Here is a 27,305-nt window from a genome sequence, read left to right on the forward strand (position 1 = left end):
CAAAAGACATTTATTCTGTTGATTGGAATCTACGTGCGAAGTTGTATTTGTGATGCTAACCGGTTATTATTAAGTGCTGTCAAAATAAGGAGATAATTGTAGTATTGCAGTTATTGTGCTATTACTTGAGCATTTGTTGGACTAAATACGAAATTTATTGAGTTCTACTGAAATTTCTTCGTTTTGTACCAAACTGTCATGTGGATAAGAAGTAAGTAATAGCAGATCACGGTCAGTTTTCCAAAGTGAAAACTCTTCTCACAGAGGACTAGAGAGAGTTCCAGTTGAATCATTCTAGACGATGATCTATGTTTCCAGTAATTTCATTTAGCCGTGGCCTGATCATTATTAAAATATCTGATTTAACATTATTTAAAGAAAAAAACTCATTTACCACCAAAATCTGAATTCTTTGAATTTTGTTGATTTGTCGTCGCGACACCCCCTTGGTTGTGGCGCCCGGGGCGATTGCCCCAGTCGCCCCGCTTACGCGACGGCCCTGACCTAAACATCCATCACCAAACAGTGTTAAACCATTTGTGTTTGGAAGCAGCATTATCTAACTCAAAAACATTCATTAGATTGAATTTCTATCTGCGAATCTCTACTGAACGTAAAGAACTCGAGCCATTTCTGAAGCGGTTGACCACGAGGGATTAAAAGTGGATAACATACGACAACAATGAGCGAAAAAGATTGTTGTAAAAGTGAAAAGAAAGTCCACAATTTGTGGCAAAGTCCACACTGACGCCCAGGAAGGTTACACTGAGATTGGTAGAGCATCGGGCATCACGAGCTTTTGCACCCAGGCAGAACGATAGACTCGGACCTGTACTGCCGGCAATTAGCGCGAGTACATCCATCAATTGAAAAGAAACGCCTGGACTGGTGAACAGAAAGGGTGTCGTTTACCATGCTGAAAACACCAGACTGCATATATCTTTAAAATAACACTTCAGAAATTGAGAAAACTTGGTCGAGAGGTTTTAAAGTGTTCACCTGAGATTTTAAAGTATAGTGTAGACTCTGTCAGATTATCATTTGTTGCAGTCTCTGCGGATCTCCCAGGATATTAAGTTAGTTTCGGAAGGTACCTGTGAAAACCACGTGTCACAATTTTTTGACCAGTAGCTACATGATTATCGTGTTGTCGAAAAAAATGGCAGAGGTTCATGGAACAAAATGAAGCGTGTGTGGTTTGATAATATAATTTTTAAATTATAATAAAAGTAAATGTATTCTCAATTTTGTCCTACAAAGGCTAATCATTTTTTAGACAACCAAATATAAGGGTGAATGGTGATTCCTGTAGTTAAAAGGAACTCATAATTTGTTCTAACTTCTCACCAAATAAAGATACGTGAAATCTGATTTCAGATTTGACATCCTGAGCAAACTCTAGCCTAAGGTTATGTGTCACATGACCCACTTATCGTTCGAAATAATAAAAAAAAAAGTGAAATTCAAGATGAGCTTCAGTTTTGTTTTCAACTATACATCTAAACCAGTGTACTAATTGAAGGGTGGGAAAAGGGAGGAATTCCCAGGCACCTCTGAACATTTCCCCGGAACCTCGTTCTCTTTGTGCTTTCTAGGGTGGGAACTTGGTAATGACGTCAAACCTTCATGTGTAATTACAAAAATTAAATTTATAAGCAAACAAGAAATCAAATCATCAGTTTGAGGCACTCAGTCAAAAAAGTTTAAAAACCTTTTTTCAGGCCAGCCACCTTAAATGAGACATTCCTGGATTTTCCTCAGTCACACCAGGCAAATCCCGGGTGGTACCTAACTTATAGGTCCCAGGCCACTTCTTTCGTTCCCTTTCTCTGGATAGTGTGCTCGCAGAGGGACGTCGCTCCTCAAACGTGACGAGCTAAATGGGTATCGCAGTGCAGAAATCTAAATCCTAATAATAATCAAACTAGCACAAGGCGAACTTTGGTCTAGTTGGAAGGGTACTTATGAAATTTGCAGAGACGTTGCAACGAGACGGTGTCAATAATCACGTGTTTGCAGAAAACTTTTTCCTATATACTAAGGTTTTAGATGCCTTCACAGACGTGGTATAGGGTTGACTTTGATAATTAGAAGTGGCAGAATAGAAGGAAGCCCTCTCAAGCCTGCAAATGTTTTATGCAAAGAGGAGAGAGGTTCTTTTGACTTCCGAAACTGTGAAGATTCTTTTGTGATTTGTCGTTGGAACGACAATGGAGTTGTGTCTGTAATATCAAATTGCAAGAAGTCTCGAGGAACTCAGCAGCTAAGAGGAAGAGAATTAAATTTTATCAACTACATTTTATATTGGCAAATTTAATGAATATATGGGAGGTATTGGCTTCATGGACCAAAACGAAGCATCATACAGAACAAATATAAGAAGTGGTGATTGCCTTTGTTTATTTGGGGTATTGACGTTGCTCTTCGAGATGCCTTTCTTCCTCTAGCTAAAAATGCAGCTAAGATATAGCGAAAAGTAATTAATTTCCTGAAATTTAAAAGATGTGTGGAAATTTCTTTGTTGTAAAAGTGCGGAACCCATAAGTCTAACGCATGAAGAGTCAAAACTCCTACATCAATTAGAGTGCCTACTGAATTGCAATCTGATAAGGGACAGCAGATGATAGATACTGATATCAGAATACTGAGGTGTGCGTTATGCAAGTCGCAAATAACGAAAAGGTGCGAAGTGACCTTGCACAAGTACTTTGATATGTTTCACAAACAATAGGCGTTTGAACATTAGGAGGTGAAACGATTTATTCAAGTATTATATTTACCCTTTGGTGTTTTGGTATAACGCAGAGTGTGTAGTTACTATTATTTCATTGTTTAACAGGTTGTTTTTTACTGTTGTCACATACATAAACCATATATGTATTCTTTAGAAATGTGAAAATAAAGGAGAAACGTTTTCACAGGCATTTCTTTAGAAACTCATTTTGCAACGTTAGAAGAAGCTTCTGCCGGTATCCCATCGGTATGTGCTTAGTGATGCGTTATTGCAACATTTAAAAAATGTTCGAAAATATGTATGTTTAATGAAAATTCATTTATAATTTTTCTTCTGAACCAGTATAGACTTAATCTGGTAAATTTCACAAAATTTCTCGAGAAGAAATAATTTGAGCATATATGGGTTAATTAATAATTTACTATGTGTTTTCAAGTGAATATTGAGAATTAAAAAGAGAAAAACTTTGTTGCTTTGTTTCAATAATTTTATCTAATATATAAGGTAGCAGGGGCGTAACTACTATGGCGGCACTTCCAAGGGAGCCCATCAGCCTTAAATCTGAAATAAGTGTTCAGAATTCTGTGTTGACCTAACAAGGCTTTTAATTGTAAAATACAAGTCATTGGAGTCTAGCTTTTCATAACTTATTACCGCGCATTTGTTGTTTAAGACGCTCCCTGGTCGTTCTCAAAATTGAAATTAATAATAATAATAAAACTATGTGAGAAGCACAATGGGCCGAAATAGATTAAGTAATCTAACATTGCTCTCAATAAATGCGGACGAAGCTGAACTAACGGATATACGAAATGTTTTTCTTCTTGCTGACAGAAAAGCAAGAAGAAAAACATTCAATTAATTTATGCTACTCTTCATTAAGACTGATGTCACTGACATCTTCCATTATGAATATTTAGGCCTAGTAGTTGCATGCATATAATTCATTATTCACAGATAGAGGGAAGTACGATTACTTATTATGCTATATATCATTCCACAAAAAAATGTTGTCAAGGCGGGGGCCCTGGGTATTCTCTTGTGGGAGAGCATAAAACCAGGCCCGTATCCAGGGGGGTCTAGGGAGCCGGGACCCCTAAATTTTTACTGGCCCCCTCTAAAATTTTCACGGTAGGCTTGGAAATGAACTATAATATGGGATGAACTAATATTTTTGGATCGGGCCCCCCTTCCACCGGGCCCCCCAACATTTTCGGGCTGGCTACGGGCCTGCATAAAACGTAGTTACGCCACTGTAAGTAGTTTAAAAAGTAGTGGCTTTTGCGCACGAGATGGCATTATATTCTAAATCACATAGTATTGAGTCGCATCGAGTTAGGCCTAAACCATTTGGCAGCTGATAATTGAAGCTAGTTAGTATATACAAAAACCGTCGGAATTCATGTGATTAGACATAAGGTATTGCGCCGTGAAGATGAGTAAAATTTTCACAAAACTGCACTACACTTTACAATTTTGTTCCGATAAAGGCACAAATGTTGTGTAGGCCTGTGGAGGAAATTGTGTTGTTTATGGGCAAGATAAGTTATCAAAAGCTATAGCCAAAAAATGGTTCCATCGTTTTGTTCTGAAACTTTTGAAGCCCAAGATGCTCTTTACAGTGAGCAACCAATCACAGCAGAAATTAATTATATGATGGCAAAAGTTCAGCAAACTTGACATTTAAGCAGCCATGACATGGCCAATGACCTAAACCAGGGCCATCGTGGGTTGTAAGGGCCCGGGGCGAGAATTCCCCCCTCCGTGTGTTATGAAAAACAACCAGAGTTTATTCTGTACTCCTAGATTTAAATATGGAATGTATGATAAAAGTTGGTATTATGTCAATTTTTTAAAGTTAATGGCTTTGGTAGTTAAAACATAAAGGTTAATGTAAACATGGTTTTGAGTTATTGAAATTGACTGCTACCGGTATTCTTTTTATTTTGAAGTTGATACACATCAATATAGTAATAGCATAGAATATACAAATAACGAAACAATTCTTAAAACCCAATGTGTAAGTGATAGCAAAAACTCTGTAGTTTTCTGACTTTGGAGACACCGGAAAAGGGGCTCTGGGAATACTCCCCTGAGTACACGAGGTCCGGCAGTACCTTTCGAAACTTTGTGTAAAATTTAAGCCTTAAAATTGCATTGCAATGCCTTTTTAAAAACTGTTTTCAGTTTGAACCAATATAGTTGAGTCTAAATTTGAATTTTATAAAATATTTCCTTTTCCATTTTAGTGGGGAGGTACCCTTGAGTCCCATCCATGGCTACGTCTCTGATAGTTAATAAACACAGTAGTTATAGAGGTCAGTGGCGGCTAATGTTAGTGTTGCAGCGTTGCGCAACGACCAAAGTATTTCAAGAAAAAAAATATTATTATCAATAGTAGTAAAGAACAGAAAAATACTTTTTAATACTCGCATATATACACTTTAAATAACATATTTTTTACTTCTGTAACTGTCCGTTCCGTTAATCCATTTTAAAAAGCGAAAACTAATCCGTCACAAATTTATATTGTGTTGCAGCGATCATACAACGACCAGATTCCTTCAGCGTGGGAATTGGAGCGAATGTTAAGTCTCCTTTCCCCTATCTCAGAAGTTAAAGGGACTGGTCGTTACAGTGCTTCTGCAACACAGCACGGTTCCCAGTGAACGAGGAGGTTTTCGCGCTAAATAATATTTCTAAATTTTATTTCACTAGCAATTAACAAATGGAATTTGTTTTTATGCATTCATTTTTTTAAATTACAGGACCATACTGAAGCAAATCAATATAATGACAATTAAAAAAAGTGATTGCAGAATTACAAAATAAAAAAGAAAATATCTAGTAGAGCAGAAAACAAATGAAAGTAGACCCGCATTTACAAGTTAATTCTTAGCTTATATTGATAATCAAGGCTTCTTCCACAGTAATTTGTGATTCACATATTAATAAGTCAATATGTAGAATCGCCCCTCTGTGGATAGCCTAGTATTTTAGTATATACATATTTCTTATATAAAATAAGTATATTTTATTACTCTTGATAATTTCGACATAAAACTGTATGATGGGGAACGCCACATTGAATTTGGGACTAGTTAGCAATGCTAGGGGGGCCCATCGGCTCCGGATCTCCCAAAAATTTCGAAACTTGACTAACATTTGTAGACTTTCCTAACGAACTATACTTGTTTAACAGAGAAACGATTGATGTAGGCTAAATATTTTATTTTACGCCTCATCGTGTACTCTCTCTTTTCTTAAAAACAATCGTTCTATCATTTTTTTTCTAAGAATATACAGTAGGTGACAGCTATTACTTATCGTCTTTTCGGATGCAGAAAAAGAAAGGTATATATTGCATAGATATATCGGACCCCTCCCAACACACATTTCTGGGTGTAGAACTGGCAGTGCTGTTTGTTTTGATGTTCTTAGACTTTTACCTTCTGTTAGGTATACATGCTGATCCTACATCTGGCGGGTTTCGAGGTTCCCTTTCCAGAACATATGACATTGATAAGCATTGTTTCGCCTCATGTAGAAGTATATTGTGTTCATCGTGCATTGCGTAACAACCAAGACGGATGATTTGGAATGTAGTTTTTTCTTTTACGCACATGTGTGTGTGTGTGTGTTGATGTATGAATATGTGACATTCGCAATTCATATACCAGTACCTCTTTTGTATCACTGTTTTGGTTTTTATTTATTAGATTTAATTTTATTGTGTGTGCTTTAATTCTGTAAATAACCTATAAATTCTGAATGAAGTGTATACCGTGACTTCTGTAAATAACTTACAAAAAACATTGACCAGCTTTCAACTGAGGAAAAACTTGCAATTAAGGCGTAGACAAAACAAGCAAAGGACAATTCAGGAGAGTGTTCGAAAAAAAAAATCCAGTTTAAATTTACATGATGTTTTATGGCAGTAATGTTGTTTGCACTAGATACATTTCCTCAATTTATTTTGAATTTTCCTGGATAAACTGTGAATAAAGTGTGTTCAATGGACATTTTTTATAACACTAATCTCTGTTACGAACTCTCTTCAGTCAACGCTGAAGAGGAATTCGGATCACTGTCAGGGACTGAGTTTGCTAGAATGAATCATTCGCAATAATCTAGAAAAAATATTTAGTGAATCTACAAAGCTTCTGAAATTAATATTAACTGTACCTATGGCGTCAGCAAAAGTCGAAAAGTATTTTTCTACTTGAAAAAGAAGTGACACTTTCAAGGAATTGAATGTCCCAAGAAAGGTTATCACCATTGGTTATGCTTTCCATCGAAAAAGACCTGACAATAAGAATACCAGAGCTCAACCAGCATGTATTAGACAGATTTGCTCCAATCAAAGAGAGGAGAATGAACTTACTAATTAATTAAGGTGATTAATCGGATAAAATGTTCTGCATTTTTTTATTTTTTAAAAACAGAATTTCATTAAATTTCACATGTCACATAGCATTTGCATCTAAAGTTATGCTGATTAGTCAATGAGTCCACTTTATATCTTCTGTCTCTTATCGTTCGTACTGCAACACCCGAAACCACAATCCACCGGCCGCCACTGATAGAGGTTAGTACAGAATTGAAGGGCTCAAAAGACATTTATTCTGTTGATTGGAATCTACGTGCGAAGTTGTATTTGTGATGCTAACCGGTTATTATTAAGTGCTGTCAAAATAAGGAGATAATTGTAGTATTGCAGTTATTGTGCTATTACTTGAGCATTTGTTGGACTAAATACGAAATTTATTGAGTTCTACTGAAATTTCTTCGTTTTGTACCAAACTGTCATGTGGATAAGAAGTAAGTAATAGCAGATCACGGTCAGTTTTCCAAAGTGAAAACTCTTCTCACAGAGGACTAGAGAGAGTTCCAGTTGAATCATTCTAGACGATGATCTATGTTTCCAGTAATTTCATTTAGCCGTGGCCTGATCATTATTAAAATATCTGATTTAACATTATTTAAAGAAAAAAACTCATTTACCACCAAAATCTGAATTCTTTGAATTTTGTTGATTTGTCGTCGCGACACCCCCTTGGTTGAGGCGCCCGGGGCGATTGCCCCAGTCGCCCCGCTTACGCGACGGCCCTGACCTAAACATCCATCACCAAACAGTGTTAAACCATTTGTGTTTGGAAGCAGCATTATCTAACTCAAAAACATTCATTAGATTGAATTTCTATCTGCGAATCTCTACTGAACGTAAAGAACTCGAGCCATTTCTGAAGCGGTTGACCACGAGGGATTAAAAGTGGATAACATACGACAACAATGAGCGAAAAAGATTGTTGTAAAAGTGAAAAGAAAGTCCACAATTTGTGGCAAAGTCCACACTGACGCCCAGGAAGGTTACACTGAGATTGGTAGAGCATCGGGCATCACGAGCTTTTGCACCCAGGCAGAACGATAGACTCGGACCTGTACTGCCGGCAATTAGCGCGAGTACATCCATCAATTGAAAAGAAACGCCTGGACTGGTGAACAGAAAGGGTGTCGTTTACCATGCTGAAAACACCAGACTGCATATATCTTTAAAATAACACTTCAGAAATTGAGAAAACTTGGTCGAGAGGTTTTAAAGTGTTCACCTGAGATTTTAAAGTATAGTGTAGACTCTGTCAGATTATCATTTGTTGCAGTCTCTGCGGATCTCCCAGGATATTAAGTTAGTTTCGGAAGGTACCTGTGAAAACCACGTGTCACAATTTTTTGACCAGTAGCTACATGATTATCGTGTTGTCGAAAAAAATGGCAGAGGTTCATGGAACAAAATGAAGCGTGTGTGGTTTGATAATATAATTTTTAAATTATAATAAAAGTAAATGTATTCTCAATTTTGTCCTACAAAGGCTAATCATTTTTTAGACAACCAAATATAAGGGTGAATGGTGATTCCTGTAGTTAAAAGGAACTCATAATTTGTTCTAACTTCTCACCAAATAAAGATACGTGAAATCTGATTTCAGATTTGACATCCTGAGCAAACTCTAGCCTAAGGTTATGTGTCACATGACCCACTTATCGTTCGAAATAATAAAAAAAAAAAAAAGTGAAATTCAAGATGAGCTTCAGTTTTGTTTTCAACTATACATCTAAACCAGTGTACTAATTGAAGGGTGGGAAAAGGGAGGAATTCCCAGGCACCTCTGAACATTTCCCCGGAACCTCGTTCTCTTTGTGCTTTATAGGGTGGGAACTTGGTAATGACGTCAAACCTTCATGTGTAATTACAAAAATTAAATTTATAAGCAAACAAGAAATCAAATCATCAGTTTTTCAACTTACTGCTAAGGAATCTGTATCGAAATGGATTTGACTCCAAGAAGACAGAGTTTTAGTACAGTGAGTTATCCGAAACGCTGAAAAGTAACATCTCCAGGACAATGAACAGGTTGAGGTGTGTTGCAGTCTCTCAGGTTTAGTTCTGTGTTTCGTTAAAAACTATTTTACTGAGAGTTTTTAACAAATATCTGTTCTACCATTTTTGTATAGTACACCTCTTTTAAACTAGAAGGTTAACTACTTCGAATAAATAATCATCATAATTGCAGTTATGCAAATTTGTAACTTAAATTTAACGTGGTGTTCTAATGATTACACAAATTACAATTATGAAGACAGTTTATAGAGACGCTCTCCCAAGCACCTTTATACGCTAGGTATAATAGAAAAACTGATTTTTCAAGTCATTTATGAGAAAAATATTGTGAGTTGAGAAATCATAACCTTTTCCATATTGTACAGAGTATTTTCCTGCGAATAAAAATTCCTTTTGGAATGTATTCAGAAATTAACACTTAGTCTGCAAGACAGTGGTGTATTTTGTGGACTACCGGCGGAAGCCCTGGAATATTACAAAATAAAGTTATTATAATATAAACTAAATTATATTAATAATTTTACACTTTAGTATCTTCTTTCAATGATACAGGTTTCTGAGAACTGTATGTATTTAGAAAGATCCACTAACTTCTTAGCATGCAGCCTGTCTCGTGAGATGTCTTAAGAGGTCTTCAATATGACTCCGTAGCAGAAACCACTCTCTAGCTACTACATCCAGAATCGTATCACAGCTTTCTCCTTCACTACACCTCCGCCAACAGCGTACGAACGGGCTGCCAGGTAACAACAGTGGTAGAGCAGTGGCTCAGTGGTAGAGCATTCACCTCCTGTGCTTGGGGTCCCTGCAGTGGCGTAGGGAAGGGGCCGGAGGGGGTTCCCCCAAAGAGGTCCGACAATGTACTTTGGTACTTTGATGTTTGTAATTTTTTATATATTTTTATGTTTATATATTTTTTTGTGTGTAATTTTTCTATATGTGCCTATAACAGCACTTGCCCCCCCCCCAACACACATCCTGGCTACGCTACTGGGTCCCTGGTTCGATCTCAGCTCGCGCCGTGGGGACTTCGTAGTGGATAAACACCGTGCTCGTGGGTTTTCTCGGGGTTCTCCCGTTCCTCCCACTTTCTTCATTCCACCATTTCATTCATTTCTCATAATCATCGTCTCCTTTACCTAACCGGCATAAGCGTGGGACGTAAAAATCAAAGATTTAATTTCATTTCATTTTGAAATTTTCGTTTAAGATTACGTTTGCAGTGTTTATTTCAGGAAGTGACACAGGAGAAACTCGGAGCTATGCAATCCCTGCGAGGCCATGTTTTCAATCGTGCTTAATGTGTCTTACCTGTATTTTCGCAGGTGTATTGAAAGTCTCTAACGGGAAAATTTCATGAAATCGCCACTGCATGTGTGATCTAAACTCTCTACTGCCCCTTTAGAGTTGATACCATTTGTTCCTAATCTTGTTCACGTGGTGCCCCCCTTTTTTACAGCGCGTTAATCTGACTCTTTTTGCGATTTCAGATGGAGTATTGAATTTTCAAATCTTGAATACTACTACTACTACTACTACTACTACTACTAACTATAATAATAATAATAATAATAATAATAATAATAATAATAATAATAATAATAATAATAATATATTATATTCATCTGCGGTCGAACCTCTACGTACCTCTATAAAGTGCAGTATTATTTTTGTACCAGCTTTTTTCTTAATGGAATCAGAGTTCTTACTCCCTAGTTGATTTGTACTTGTACGGTACTTAAATTAACACCTCTTTGTTGTAGCATTCGTAAACAGTTACAATATTTGTAATTAGAAATGTAGATTATTTTTGTTAGTAGATTGCGGTCCTGCTCGCTGTTGACTGTCCCCAGGAGGTCACACCTCCCAGTTTCGGAACCACTGTTCATACTGTAGTTAACTAAGTCGCAGAAGTGAATTTAAGAAGTACGGTACATATACTTACAAACAACTTGTATTAACGAATGAATTAACTGATAGTAAAGAGTTTACTAATAACACTCAGGCACACTAAACTTGTTCCATGATTAGCACCCTTGTTTTTGATATGGAGACCCAGCTTCAATCTCCAGTGAGATTACATGTTAAGTTGTAAGTCCATGTCTCATATAGTCTCACTACTGACAGGGATATTAAGTTCTAAACAACAGGCATATGTCTTAATAGGCTCTACTTTATTATCAAAGAATTGTTGCTCAAGCTTAGCCGAATCATTCTCCGAAAACAAATTTTGTCAGATTTACAACTAGAAATATTTACAAAAGCAAGAAAGAATAACCATCAGGGATTATGCAATATAATTTGTTGTTGTTGTTGGTTACTTAGTGGCGTCAGAATGGAAGTCAATGATCTTGAAACACATTAGTTTGTGCATGTGGGCTGGGTCAAGCGACTCATCACTATTTCAGAACGAGAACTGCTACTATCAACTTATATGGCGCATGAGTAGGTGTTGAACCAAAGCCCACTAGATGGTGAACATTAATTTGAGACACAAAATGTTGTCAAGCGTGCAGAAGAGGTACCCTATAATTCACAGAGGAAATGAAAGTGATGGGTAAAGTTGTTACAGTACGTTCCTTGAAGCAAAAACAGTTTGTTGCAAACAAATAATGTAGAAAATTATTAGGAGATATTGAAGGCGTGGATGTTCTCTATAGCAGTGGTTCTCAAACTCGTTGTTACCGCGACCCACATTAAATATTAAAAAGTACTTTGTGGCCCACCTACTTTTATTCAAATACACATTGTCATTCTACGTAATGGTGGTATTTCAAACCAATTAAATTTTGTAAATCTATTTCTAATTTTTTTCATATAAAGGTAACATAGAGCTAACACTATGTCCTAAACCGTGACAGATTTTGACTCAGCCATTCTCTTTCCATCCTAACCCAACATCTCTATTGACTGTACAACAGGGCAGGGCTCTGAGTAACAACTTACTTTTCACCTCATTAACAAACGCTTTCAATTTTCATTTTATGAATAGTACATACTTTATAACATATGTTTCTATATCAAAAGATTTCTTTTTTACAATTAAAAGGAAAAACTTCTCGCAACCCACCAAAGAAACGGCCCACGACCCACGCTTTGAGAAACACTGCTCTATAGTTATATCTCAGCTGACTGGATAAAATACATAATTATTATAATGAACATATTTACTCCTGCTTGTATTGTGGTAATTTGAGTATATAAAATGAGTTTTACATGGATGTTGGACTGTAGCAAAGTCTGAGACTTTTAAATTCTTGCCACGGGACAATTGTCCCATTCTTGCCTTAACTGTATTTCAAAGTTTTCTTTATGGTATATTCACTCTCATAGGCAGTTTATGGATTTCGGAATTAAGTATACTTAGAATCCAAGAATTTTTAATACTTGTACACCCATGAACAAAATGAAAAAAAAAGAGTATGTAAATAAGGTTTAGTCGAAAATAGTGTTGTCACGAGATGAGACGAAATGAAAGGAGAAATGAGATTTTCTTGTCTTGACTCGTAAACATTTGTCGAATTCTCGTCTTGTATCGAATTTCGAATAGCTTTTCTAGTATTGTCTCGAAGTTTTTCTCGTATCATTTTGTAAACATACATATAAAAATTATTCCGTAATTAATCTAAAAGTTATTAGAATCTTACCGCGTCATGAAAAATCCCCGGAGGATGTAATATAACAACATTCTAACCATTTTTACGAGTATTTTTGAAATTTATTGTGTAATGATTGCGTATCGTTAAACATCTGAGTACAATCACTTTATCAACGTATTATTATTATTATTATTATTATTATTATTATTATTATTAGTAGTAGTAGTAGTAGTAGTAGTAGTAGTAGTAACAGTAGTAGTAGTAGTAGTAGTAGTAGTAGTAGTAGTAGTAGTAGTAGTAGTAGTAATAGTAGTAGTAGTAGTAGTAGTAGTAGTAGTAGTAGTAATAGTAGTAGGAGGAGGAATGATGTATCACTAAAAGTGTTTGAGACGTAAGGCTTGGGTGAACAATAGTTGCCATGTGTCACGAGACATTTCCCGGCTCGTTTCGAAAACGAGACGAAAATTGTCCTTTTTCTCGTCTCGTTAAGAATTTAAAAATGTATTTTTCGCCTCGACTCCCCACTTGCTTTAGAGACGGGAAATTTGTCGTCAGGTGGGCAACACTAGCCAAAAAATACCTTCGTTTCCTTTACATATTGGAAATTTTTGAGGTTTCATCGGAATCAAAGATTACTGAAACATACGTATAATATTTTTTCTTCAATATTAGTGTAAAGTTGTTGAATTAGAAGAAAAATTTTAAATGTAGACAATTTGTCTTTCCATTATCAATACTGCGAAAGAGAATACCCTATAGCAGTAATTATTTCAGTGGATGGCAAGGGGGAAAATTAACAATCCTCGGCGCTATGAAATTCCCCGGGGCATATCTCCAATTATACTCAACGTGAGTAGCATAGACCGCATATATGTCCTAAATGTGTTGCCAACCCCCTAAATAAAATTATCTGTATTTGTACTATTTTATTAAGATTTTACTAATTTTATCCTATTTTATGGTACAAATTATGGCGAATTTATACAATTTATGGTGATTTTATGATAATTGTATACTGTTTTTGGTGATTTTTATCATATTTTGACTATTTTATAGTGATTTTCAGTGTTGCCATTCAACAAAAATTATTGTAAAATATTTTTGATAATTTACTTTGATATCTAAGTTGGTAACCCTTGATGGAAACACACAAATGGTTGAGAATACAAAGTTAACTTCCTAAGCCTCTAAAGAAACTTGTTCCTTCCCTTTTTGTCCTTCCCTCAAACAGTGAAGAGCAGGTGAATGAACTTGAAAAAGCTACGTGGAAAGGGTGGGAGGAAGGAGACACAGGTGCATGAAAGAATGCTAGGAATTCCTTTGTTCAAGGAGTAGTGGTAGGACGTGGATCGCGTATGCAAATTAGGTCTAAATTGAGATATCTGGCGCCAAGAGAAGGTCATTTGACAATAGGTCTTTGTTTACAGGAATGTTGTTTATCCTTGAATGCACGTGTACACGTGTACGAACAATGGACGCCGCAGATGTGTGTATATTTAATAAATTAGGGTTAATGACATGGCGGTTTCCTTTATCCTTTGTTGACAGAGAAGCGGTTAGAGTGCGTACACTGAAGGAATTGTTTAGGGAGCGCAGCTGTATGTTAATTTTTTTATTCAGGACAGGAATGTCGTTGGAAGGACTACGTGACTGGATGCACGTACACAAGGGTTGAATGTTTTGATAGATGAAATTTTTGATAATAGGATGGAAAGGTAAATATTTAAATCATTGTAGGGAGGCATCTTAACTGATAGATGAAAGAGCAAAGTGTCCTTGTTGTGTTGTAGTATTGGTTATTGATATTTTTATTGATAGGTAGGTAAAATATTTATATTATATCTAGAACACATATTGATTGAATAGAGGATGAAAATCTAATCAATTATGTTAATTTGTATTAATTTATGTTTAAATTTGCATGAATTATAACCTGTTTTTGGTTCTTAGGAGATAGGAGAATATAGCCTGGTAAGAGGTAGTTATTTCTGTTCTAACTTGTTTGAGCTTTGAGGCAGGAGGTGGAGCTTGTTAACTTGTATAGAAAGACTACAGCAAATGAAAAACCACACTTGGAGAATGGATTTACAACTTTTTATTCCAACCCAAAACTTGTAGAAACCAATAATAAAAGGAAAGAGGAGGGACTAGGCAAGAACGAAGAACGAATGATAATTTGATTCCCATTGCTTGAAGCAGGTCCTTTGCGGCTTAAAGATCCCTTTTCAATTGGCCTGTCCCCTGTCAACCAGCTTGTTTTATGATTCTGCCACTCGAGGGTAAGGAAGATCGACCCTTCTTTAACTGAGTTTATTTTTATTACAGGGTGCAATAAACCTGTTACCTGCCTTTAGGTTTATGAGGGGTACAATAAAGTGTTTACCTGACCAGAGTCTTCTTTCCTTCTTTGCAGCCAAACAAGATTTCTTTAAAATATTTTTGCATAAATTAGATTAATGAATTAATTATTCATGAATATTAATTAGTTGGTAATGAAAGGGTTAAAAAGAATGATTTTTCGTATTTAGCGTTTATTTAGCGGTATATTATGATATTTCTCGTATATCTTAGTATATATTGTAAACACATACCCAGATATTGTGGGAGGAAACGGACACAACTCTAAGAAAAGTATCTTATGCATTTATATGGTCTTTTCACTGAATAATATGGGATTTTATCGATCTTTTATTGATGTTTGGGTGTACGAAACACAGCTGAATCTTAAATGACGTATGTATATAAGTACTTTTTGGTATTGGACGTATGTATATGTGTTTTGCCTGATATGTGGACAGGAATATATGTGCATGCATATTGTTTTGCACCCATGTAAGTGTTCTATAGTCACCTTTAACGTAATGTGTGGCTGCATAAGTTCTTCTTCGGTGGTATGTTAGGTTGCATAACATCCTCCTTTGGTTTGTTTTAGCCTTATATATAAGACTCTTTATGCATGTGCCTTATCTTCAACGTAATGTGTGGTTGCATAACTTCTTTTTGGTGGTATGCAGGGTTGCATAACTCATACCTTTTAGATTTGTATTGTAGACTTATACTATATAATGACTCTTTACGTATGTAAGTGTTTTAATTTGCCTTTAACGTAATGTTGGGTTCCATAAACTCTACTATTGGTATAATGCTCAATGCATAGCTTTTACCTTATCGATTGTACTGCAGACATATATTGTGCCTAATTATACATGTAACCTTGACACGATTGTTAGGACCTCTTGTTATGATTCTAATAAGGGCTTGTATAACCTTAACTTTTATTTGTTTTGTATGGTTATATATTGGGGTGCTTGACGTATGTAGCTGATTTAACCATGTTTTAAATGTAATGTTGAGATATTTATTGTGACTTTTACCTATGTAAGTATTTGTTAGTTATGTTCTAGTTGTATTTTAACCACATATGATATTAATGTTTAATTGAAGTTTTAACTGAAGTCTAATTTTGCAAGTAATTTATTTGTACGTCCTTGTAGAAGACATTAGTTATGTTCTAGTTGTATTTTAACCACATATGATATTAATGTTTAATTGAAGTTTTAACTGAAGTCTAATTTTGCAAGTAATTTATTTGTACGTCCTTGTAGAAGACATTATGACGTCATCAGGGTTTGCAGCACATACTGATTTATTGTATGCTGTCACATAAATAACCTTATATGAACCATATGTATTCATTTTTATCTTATATAGAATACCATATTTATTTATAAGATACCAATATTTTGTATAAAGGTTTGAACGTCACATAAAGTATTATTAAACCATGTAAAAGTGATCGGTAAATACAGTGGAGTCTCGTTAATTCGAACTTGGATAATTCGAAATATTGGATAATTCGAACAGAAGTCCATTCCCCTTGAAAACTGTATTGAAAACAATAGTAAAATATCGTGGATAAATCGAAATTTTGAACCTATGTTTTGGATAATTCGAAGTAAATACAGCTGAAAAATTTAATGATGGACAGATGTAAACAGAGAAATACAGGTTTAACGTGTTTTCAGTTATCCAGATGCAGCCATAGGAAAGAGTAATACAGAAGATAAATAGAAAATCTATGTAATGATAAAGATGAAGGTGAGTAGGGGAAGAAGTAAAGATAGAGAACGTGTGCCAATCTCATCTTGTTTAAGAATTGGTTGAAAATGTAAGATGAATTATTGATAAAGTCAACCAAATGTTATTAATATCGTATTTCACGCAATACATGAAATTCAAGATTTATTCACCGTAAAAAAACAATCAAATTTAAGCAAATGAGGTTTACAACTTCTTAAAAGTGAGAACAGAATATTCAAATTGTTACTGGTGTTTAATTGTTTGGGCTATTCAATGTATGTTGTAGTGTTGTACGTAAATATATTTTCCATTATACACGTAGTTTGAATTATATAGAGTCAATGTCGTTTGTTAGTTTGCGGTATTCGATCACGCAAATAATAAGCTGCTTTAAAGGTAAAGTCTACACCATACGAATATGTTTTTGATGCATAGTACTTTGGTTTGTTTGTTGTTATATATGTGAAAATGAATGTTGTTGGATAATTCGAATTTTGGATAATTCGAAGTTTTTTCGTGTCCCCTTGGACTTCGAATTAAAAAGAGTCCACTGTACTTGATATGACACAGTATATGTATTCTCCCTTTATCTTATACAGAATACACATACTTCTTAATATGATACCTATTATTGGATGTATAAAAATAAAACATGTAATTGAAATTATGTTATTTCTTTATTAGTATTAATTTTTGTTCTACAGTGACAGGCTATGTTATTGATTAGAGATATTTATATAATTAGGTGTTTGATATACTTATAAGTATTCAATATAATGAATAATTATGTATTTACAATATTGATATATTGAATTATATATTTCCTATAATTGTTGTTTTCTATTTTATTTACGTATTTACAATATTGATATTGTTAATTGTATATTTTCAACATTAATGTTTTCATTACATATTTGAATATTTACATATTTACATATTTACAATATACTATTTACATATTTATAATATTTACAATATGCTATTCACATTTTTATAATATTTACAATATGCTATTTACATATTTACAATATTTACAATATTTACATATTTACGTTATTTACAATAACAATATACTATTTACATATTCACATATATACACTTAGGGAAGTGTCAATTGACGAATGGTGTGAAAATATTTATGAAATTTGTTTCAGTCCGAGATTATTATGACTCTGTCACTATGTTAGGACACATTTAACATAGCGTATATACAAATATTTATCGAACATTCATACTAATAATGCTAATCATTCGACACGCATAATACTTTGATACCCGTACGGCAGCGTTCTAAAGTCTGTCATACTGTGAGGATAGAGTCGACGTCTTTTATTTTCAACTTTTGGATGTGCTTTAGTTTCAGGCCTGGATACAATGACAAACCCCGGATTTCGAACAATACTCCCTGGATTGTTTAACTGTTTCTTGTCAACTTTATCATGAATTATATTATAAAAATAATTAAAATTAATTTCTTGGCGCGTACGATGATTTAAAGTTATACCCCTAATTTTAAATACATAATCTACATTGTCCGTCCCAACTTCTTTTAAACGGTACGCATAATTCTTTGGCCCTATTCCTATAAATGCATTAATTTCCCACTCTTCAGGAACTTCGTTAGTTAGTTCACCCAGGTAGGAACCCAAAGAAAGCGGAGGTTTTTCATTACGTGGCTGTACAAACATAATACTATCGGTATCGCAGTACAGCACACGGTAAGGCCCTACTGTTGTTAATAATTCATAAAGTTTTAAACGTGCCCACGAAATGATAAACGCCGCAAGGACATTTGAGAACTTCCATGGTTTGTTTTTGTTCTCAATGTTTTTATACGTTACAATGAGATGTCGCTCTCCAATAGGTAATACATTTTGCACCTCGTATCGTGGTGCCCATAGATGAGTAAAAAAATTTTCCGGAGTATCGACAATCACCGATTGCGATAAACCCGTTCGCTATCCCCATTTTCCATATAGTGAATTGAGGAATATTTTAGAAATATACCTCAATCCCGGGTTCTTCCTTGTATTATCATAATTTAATTTCATGCCTTCATGGGCATAATAGTCAGCAATATATTTTTGCTGGTCTTCTTCACTTTTGCAAGAAGCAGGAAATCCCGAAGATTCCTGCTTCATTTGAAGAAAGGAATTTACATAGTCTTCAAACAGACCATTTGAATCCCCTTCTTCTGGATCCAGGAGTTTGAACTCCCAGATTTCATTTACTTGTAGAATTTTGTATCCGAGCTGTAAAGCTACACGGAGTTCAGGGGTACAGTATGTGGCCGTTAAGGCACGCTCGGAATCGCTATGCAGACAATTGTTAATACTTTTTTCCATACACGTACGGCACAACCCAAACAAAAGATGACCATTGCACACATATGGTAACACCGGAAAATACAAGTCATTTGGGGGTAAAACAGTACATTTAACTAACCTATGGATACTTTCCACTTTTGGAAAGTCTGGTCCCTTGTATATTTTTGGCTTACCTACAGGCATTGGCTTACGTGCCATCACCCAAAGGTATAACGATGTTACATCATAATACGCCATGGCTTCCTCGATGCTACATTTGTACAAAGCATTAAAGCATTCTGTACGACCACCATGAAAACTATCCTTCGGTATAAGGTGATCAACAAGATCCTTACAACGAGTTTGAATAAACTCTCGCATGGTCTTATCAGTCTTCAACAATGATCCCATTCGCATTCCCACATTTGAACAACATTAAGATTTAATCTTTTTCAGGAATGCTATTTTCGTGGCAGTTCTTTCATATCGGTCTTGTAAGGATATACCTTGCTTAGAGGTGAAAGAGACACATGTCGAAGTGTAGGATAGCAGGTTAAGCACGTGTGGAAAAAAACCAAGAAATTCGAAAACTGTATTCGTTTGAGGTTCAAACCCATCGACCTTATATCTTCCAAATCGTTTTTCCATGCCATTCCCGGAATGTTGGATTTTATTACCCCTGGTACGTTCTAAGTACCGTAGCCAGTACATTGCCTTCAGGCTTTGTCGGCCACGATGGTCGAACCCATAGGGTGGAATAATCGGAATAATTTCTTTAGGCAAATATAAGGTACGATAGGTCAGTATGGCCAAACTAGCAATAGTTGGCGTGACGATAAAACATTGAATGCCATTCGTTTTTCTTCAATTAAGTTTGAAAATTTAATTACAGCCTCTGCTAAAATTTTGACATCATTTCGACAATACTCCATCATCTCCTTTTGGAGATCATACTCCTCGCACTAGCAGCACGTTTTTGGTGCCAGGCGATTAGTTGTTGTCTTTCTTCCGTGTTTCGCGAGTCAGGATCAAAATATTCATGAGCGGGAACCGGACCTACATAATTTTGAGTTTCCAAACTGTTAAATAAATATGGGAAATCTCCCTTTTTCAAATTTCCTGATAGGCTTAAAGTTGTAGGGAGTTTTGATAATTTAACTCCCATATACAAATCTGTGTCACAGAAGTAAATCTTTTGTCCTAAACGCATTTCAATAATTTTTTGCCCTGACATTGTTACTTCAGGTGTATGATGATGGGTCGTTATCAAAGTTTTAACACAGAACTGCATATCATAATTACTCCCATTATGGGAAAGTACAATGATTTTTTAAACATTGGTCGAGTTATTAATACATGATTAACAAAACCATCAATGTCTTGGAAATCAAACGAACGGAAACCATTTTTATCTCCGCATACAAAGCAAGGATCATCCAGCTTTGCGTCCTTACACTTGTAACAGGCATGTATACAATTTACGAAATTCACGTAATGTTCTTGTTCTCCCTGTTAATTTTTAGGAAGTAACATCGTTTCTACATCAAAGATGATGTATAAAAAGGCCTCTACATGTTGCAAAGTAGCAGCCTGAACAAAACAAATGTAGTCATTATTCACATACGTATAACACGTTTTACAATAACGTTCACCACATTCGTTTTCAGATTTACAGCCTCACATGTCAACCATATCACCACATTGGACACAAATTCTTTTTGTTTCGCATAAAGTCTTTCCGCGAGCAATCACCGTTTTATGATTGGCAAAACATTCTTCTGAAGAAAACAGTCTGCGACAATCATTACATTCGCGTTTAATATCATTATTATCATTATCAAAAACATCGTGATACTTCTCGCACATTTTACCTTTTAAGTTACACTTATGGTCCTCTGTATGATAATATCTTTCCAAACAATACTGACAATACCCATGTTTGTTCAATAGAGTTCTAATGTTTGTAATTAATTCATAGTGTCCTTCAGTATACAAAATTAAAATTTTCTTTAATGTGTGTATTCCAGGATAAATTACAGTGTAGTCTCGAGTTGAACGATTCTTCTCGTAGATGACAATTTGGTAATGAGGAGCTAGCTTATTTTGGAACTTTTTCACATCATCAATAGTACATCCATTGCGGATTTCAATGTCAACTTTAGCATTGAAACACAAATCCTTTGCCTGATTTAACAATCGTTTAGGATGATTTTTTAACTTGTAAACTTGGATATGACGATAATCAGTCCTAGCCATCCCAACGACAATACTCTTGGGAAGACAATACACATCCTTTTCCATCGGTATAGTATACTGTTCCAGATGTGCTACAAGACTGCTATATTTTGCTGAACACATACTTCGACCCCTACCCTTACGCGAATCAACAATATGAATTTTGAAAATTACTTTGTCCCCAAATAAATAATTTTCGTTACTATTTACATTTTCAATACTCTGAAACAGAACCTCAAAGCTTAATTGCGACTTTTGACGCCATGATATGTATATTGGTTTCTTGATCGTGGAAGCAGAACTATCTATTGCCATGCCAACATACATGTGATCGTCGACCTCGTTTAACGTATGCTCCTTTACAAATTCAAATAATGAATTAATATATTTTTCCGGATCATAAATTCCATTGGTGCGCATACATTCAATGGTAACTTCCTTCCCTGTTAGTCCGAAATAAGTATAATGTTTGGTTGTACTATTGACAATACGAAAATATTCATCCGTTCCAGCACCATACATTACAGGTTTTGGTGCAGAATTATTGCTACGCTCAGGAAGAATACCGAGGAACTCACTGGACTCATCTGCAGTTAAAGCGGATGTTTTTCCTGAAGACACAAGTTCCATAAACTTTTCACGAGCTAAATTCCTCATATTATCTTGGCGAAAGAAGCCTACATGATATAAATCAATAATATCTTCTGCAGACTTACATTTCTCCAAAACAACATGAGGATTACAGCCAAATTGCATGAACAACGCTTGCAATAGCTTGGAATAAGCTTCATTCCTTACCCTTGCACCCGTAGCATGGCATTGCGTCAACACTTCTCATGTAAATAAAACGTCGTTTGGATTTTCGTATCCACGCGTTTCTTGTGCTGAGAGCATGGTACAAATCACATTACGGCCATCCATTGTATTACTGTTTTAGTAAAACACCCACGTTTAGTTTTCAATTACTGTTTGTTAGAACACTATAATTACTTCTTATTTATTAAAGATACACTTAAAAGTTTTTGAAATTACAATGTCACCAAAGGTTTAACTCCTCTTGAAAATGATAATGTCCCGTAACTTTTACAGTATACCGACGATCCAGCTGAAAGTTTATCGGCAATTGCATTAATACTTTCCGATAACTATATTGATAAAATTCCCCTAACTTTTTCAATTCAGCGTAGATGTTCTTCTAAGATTTTTGGTAAATCCTTAATTACTTTCCAGTAATTGTAATTTATAACCAAGTGTAATAAACTTTTCTTCAAGTTAATTGCACCATGCAACGTAAATCCAGAAAACGTCTTCAACATATAACTTCTTTTATACTAATTTGCGACGACCTCTTATATACATGCAGACTAATTGATATATTCTACTACGTTTTTTCCCGAAAATGACAAACTCTTGTAACTTTTTTCAGTATAGAGATGATGTAGTTAAAAGTTTATTGACAAATCTTGCAGTACTTTCCGAAAACTATTAATCTCAACGTTCCGTAATTTTATCTAGCTGTTGTATGTTTACAATTACAACCCGTAATGTACAATCAGAAACGTCTTCACTGCAGCAGTACTTCTTCTAAACTGGGGCCGCGCCAATTTCTCACGCCATATATAGACGTGAAATGTATCTCGTCCCCAGCTATATTAGTTTGTAATCTCGTCCCCAGATACTTTGAAATGTACGTGATTTTTCCCAAGAGTATTGTCGTTGGAATGGCTAGGACTGATTATCGTCATATCCAAGTTTACAAGTTAAAAAATCATCCTAAACGATTGTTAAATCAGGCAAAGGATTTGTGTGTCAAAGCTAAAGTTGACATTGAAATCCATAATGGATGTACTATTGATGATGTGAAAAAGTTCCAAAATAAGCTAGCTCCTCATTACCAAATTGTCATCTACGAGAAGAATCGCTCTACTCGAGACTACACTGTAATTTATCCTGGAATACACGCATCAGAGAAAATTTTCATTTTGTATACTGAAGGACACTACGAATTAATTACAAACATTAGAACTCTATTGAACAAACATGGGTATTGTCAGTATTGTTTGGAAAGATATTATCATACAGAGGACCATAAGTGTAACTTCAAATGTAAAATGTGCGAGAAGTATCACGATGTTTTTGATAATGATAATAATGATATTAAACGCGAATGTAATGATTGTCGCAGACTGTTTTCTTCAGAAGAATGTTTTGCCAATCATAAAACGGTGATTGCTCGCGGAAAGACTTTATGCGAAACAAAAAGAATTTGTGTCCAATGTGGTGATATGGTTGACATGCGAGGCCGTAAGTCTGAAAACGAATGTGGTGAACGTTATTGAAAAACGTGTTATACGTATGTGAATAATGACTACATTTGTTTTGTTCAGGCTGCTACTTTGCAACATGTAGAGGCCTTTTTATACATCATCTTTGATGTAGAAACGATGTTACTTCCTAAAAATTAACAGGGAGAACAAGAACATTACGTGAATTTCGTAAATTGTATACATGCCTGTTACAAGTGTAAGGACGCAAAGCTGGATGATCCTTGCTTTGTATGCGGAGATAAAAATGGTTTCCGTTCGTTTGATTTCCAAGACATTGATGGTTTTGTTAATCATGTATTAATAACTCGACCAATGTTTAAAAAAATCATTGTACTTTCCCATAATGGGAGTAATTATGATATGCAGTTCTGTGTTAGAACTTTGATAACGACCCATCATCATACACCTGAAGTAACAATGTCATTGCAAAAAATTATTGAAATGCGTTTAGGACAAAAGATTTACTTCTGTGATACAGATTTGTATATGGGAGTTAAATTATCAAAACTCCCTACAACTTTAAGCCTATCAGGAAATTTGAAAAAGGGAGATTTCCCATATTTATTTAACAGTTTTGGAAACTCAAAATTATGTAGGTCCGGTTCCCGCTCTTGAATATTTTGATCCTGACTCGTTTTTTCCACTCGTGCTTAACCTGCTATCCTACACTTCGACATGTGTCTCTTCCACCTCTAAGCAAGGTATATCCTTACAAGACCGATATGAAAGAACTGCCACGAAAATAGCATTCCTGAAAAAGATTAAATCTTAATGTTGTTCAAATGTGGGAATGCGAATGGGATCATTGTTGAAGACTGATAAGACCATGCGAGAGTTTATTCAAACTCGTTGTAAGGATCTTGTTGATCACCTTATACCGAAGGATAGTTTTCATGGTGGTCGTACAGAATGCTTTAATGCTTTGTACAAATGTAGCATCGAGGAAGCCATGGCGTATTATGATGTAACATCGTTATACCTTTGGGTGATGGCACGTAAGCCAATGCCTGTAGGTAAGCCAAAAATATACAAGGGACCAGACTTTCCAAAAGTGGAAAGTATCCATAGGTTAGTTAAATGTACTGTTTTACCCCCAAATGACTTGTATTTTCCGGTGTTACCATATGCGTGCAATGGTCATCTTTTGTTTGGGTTGTGCCGTACGTGTATGGAAAAAAGTATTAACAATTGTCTGCATAGCGATTCCGAGCGTGTTTTAACAGCCACATACTGTACCCCTGAACTCCATGTAGCTTTACAGCTCGGATACAAAATTCTACAAGTAATTGAAATCTGGGAGTTCAAACTCCTGGATCCAGAAGAAGGGGATTCAAATGGTCTGTTTGAAGACTACGAAAATTCCTTTCTTCAAATGAAGCAGGAATCTTCGGGATTTCCTGCTTCTTGCAAAAGTGAAGAAGACCAGCAAAAATATATTGCTGACTATTATGCCCATGAAGGCATGAAATTAAATTATGATAATACAAGGAAGAACCCGGGATTGAAGTATATTTCTAAAATATTCCTCAATTCACTATATGGAAAATGGGGACAGCGAACGGATTTATCGCAATCGGTGATTGTCGATACTCCGGAAAATTTTTTTACTTATCTATGGGCACCACAATACGAGGTGCATACTGTATTACCTATTGGAGAGCGACATCTCATTGTAACGTATAAAAGCATTGAGAACAAAAACAAACCATGAAAGTTCTCAAATGTCCTTGCGGCGTTTATCACTTCGTGGGCACGTTTAAAACTTTATGAATTATTAACAACAGTAGGGCCTTACCGTGTGCTGTACTGCGATACCGATAGTATTATGTTTATACAGCCACATAATGAAAAAGCTCCGCTTTCTTTGTGTTCCTACCTGGGTGAACTAACTAACGAAGTTCCTAAAGAGTGGGAAATTAATGCATTTATAGGAATAGGGCCAAAGAATTATGCGTACCGTTTAAAAGAAGTTGGGACGGACAATGTAGATTATATATTTGAAATTAGGGGTATAACTTTAAATCATCGTACGCGCCAAGAAATTAATTTTGATCATTTTTGTAATATAATTCATGATAAAGTTGACAAGAAACCGTAAAACAATCCAGGGAGGATTGTTCGAAAGCCGGGGTTTGTCATTGTATCCAGGCCTGAAACTAAAACACATCAAAAAGTTGAAAATAAAAGACGTCGACTCTATCCTCACAGTATGACAGACTTTAGAACACTGCCGTACGGGTATCAAAGTATTATGCGTGTCGAATGATTAGCATTATTAGTATGAATGTTCGATAAATATTTGTATATACGCTATGTTAAATGTGTCCTAACATAGTGACAGTCATAATAATCTCGGACAGAAACAAATTTCATAAATATTTTCACACCATTCGTCAATTGACACTTCCCTACGTGTATATATGTGAATATGTAAATAGTATATTGTTATTGTAAATAATGTAAATATGTAAATATTGTAAATATTATAAATATGTAAATAGCATATTGTAAATATTATAAATATGTAAATAGGATATTGTAAATATATAAATATGTAAATATTCAAATATGTAATGAAAACATTAATAATGAAAATATACAATTAACAATATCAATATTGTAAATACGTAAATAGAAAACAACAATTATAGGAAATATACAATTCAATATATCAATATTGTAAATACATAATTATTTATTATAATGAATACTTATAAGTATATCAAACACCTAATTATATAAAAATCTCTAATCAATATCATAGCCTTTCACTGTAGAACAAAAATTAATACTAATAAAGAAATAACACAATTTCAATTACATGTTTTATTTTTATACATCCAAAAATAGGTATCATGTTAAGAAGTAAGTGTATTCTGTATAAGATAAAGGAAAAATACATATACTATGTCATATCAAGTATTTACCGATCACTTTTACATGGTTTAATAATACTTTGTGACGTTCAAACCTTTATACAAAATATTGGTATCTTATAAATAAATATGGTATTCTATATACGATAAAAGGGAATACATATGGTTCATATAAGGTTATTTATGTGACAGCATACAATAAATCAGTATGTGCTGCAAACCCTGATGACGTCATAATTTCTTCTACAAGGACGTACAAATAAATTACTTGCAAAATTAGACCTCAGTTAAAACTTCAATTAAACATTAATATCATATGTGGTTAAAATACAACTAGAACATAACTAACAAATACTTACATAGGTAAAAGTCACAATAAATATCTCAACATTACATTTAAAACATGGTTAAATCAGCTACATACGTCAAGCACCCCAATATATAACCATACAAAACAAATAAAAGTTAAGGTTATGCAAGCCCTTATTAGAATCATAACAAGAGGTCCTAACAATCGTGTCAAGGTAAGGTTACATGTATAATTAGGCACAATATATGTCTGCAGTACAATCGATAAGGTAGAAGCTATGCATTGAGCATTATACCAATAGTAGAGCTTATGGAACCCAACATTACGTTAAAGGCAAATTAAAACACTTACATACGTAAAGAGTCACTATATATAAGTCTACAATACAAATCTAAAAGGTATGAGTTATGCAACCCAGCGTACCACCAAAAAGAATTT

The sequence above is a fragment of the Thermobia domestica genome, chromosome 4, assembly GCF_964235325.1.
Source record: "Thermobia domestica chromosome 4, izTheDome1.hap1.1, whole genome shotgun sequence".
In the NCBI taxonomy this organism is placed as follows: domain Eukaryota; kingdom Metazoa; phylum Arthropoda; class Insecta; order Zygentoma; family Lepismatidae; genus Thermobia; species Thermobia domestica.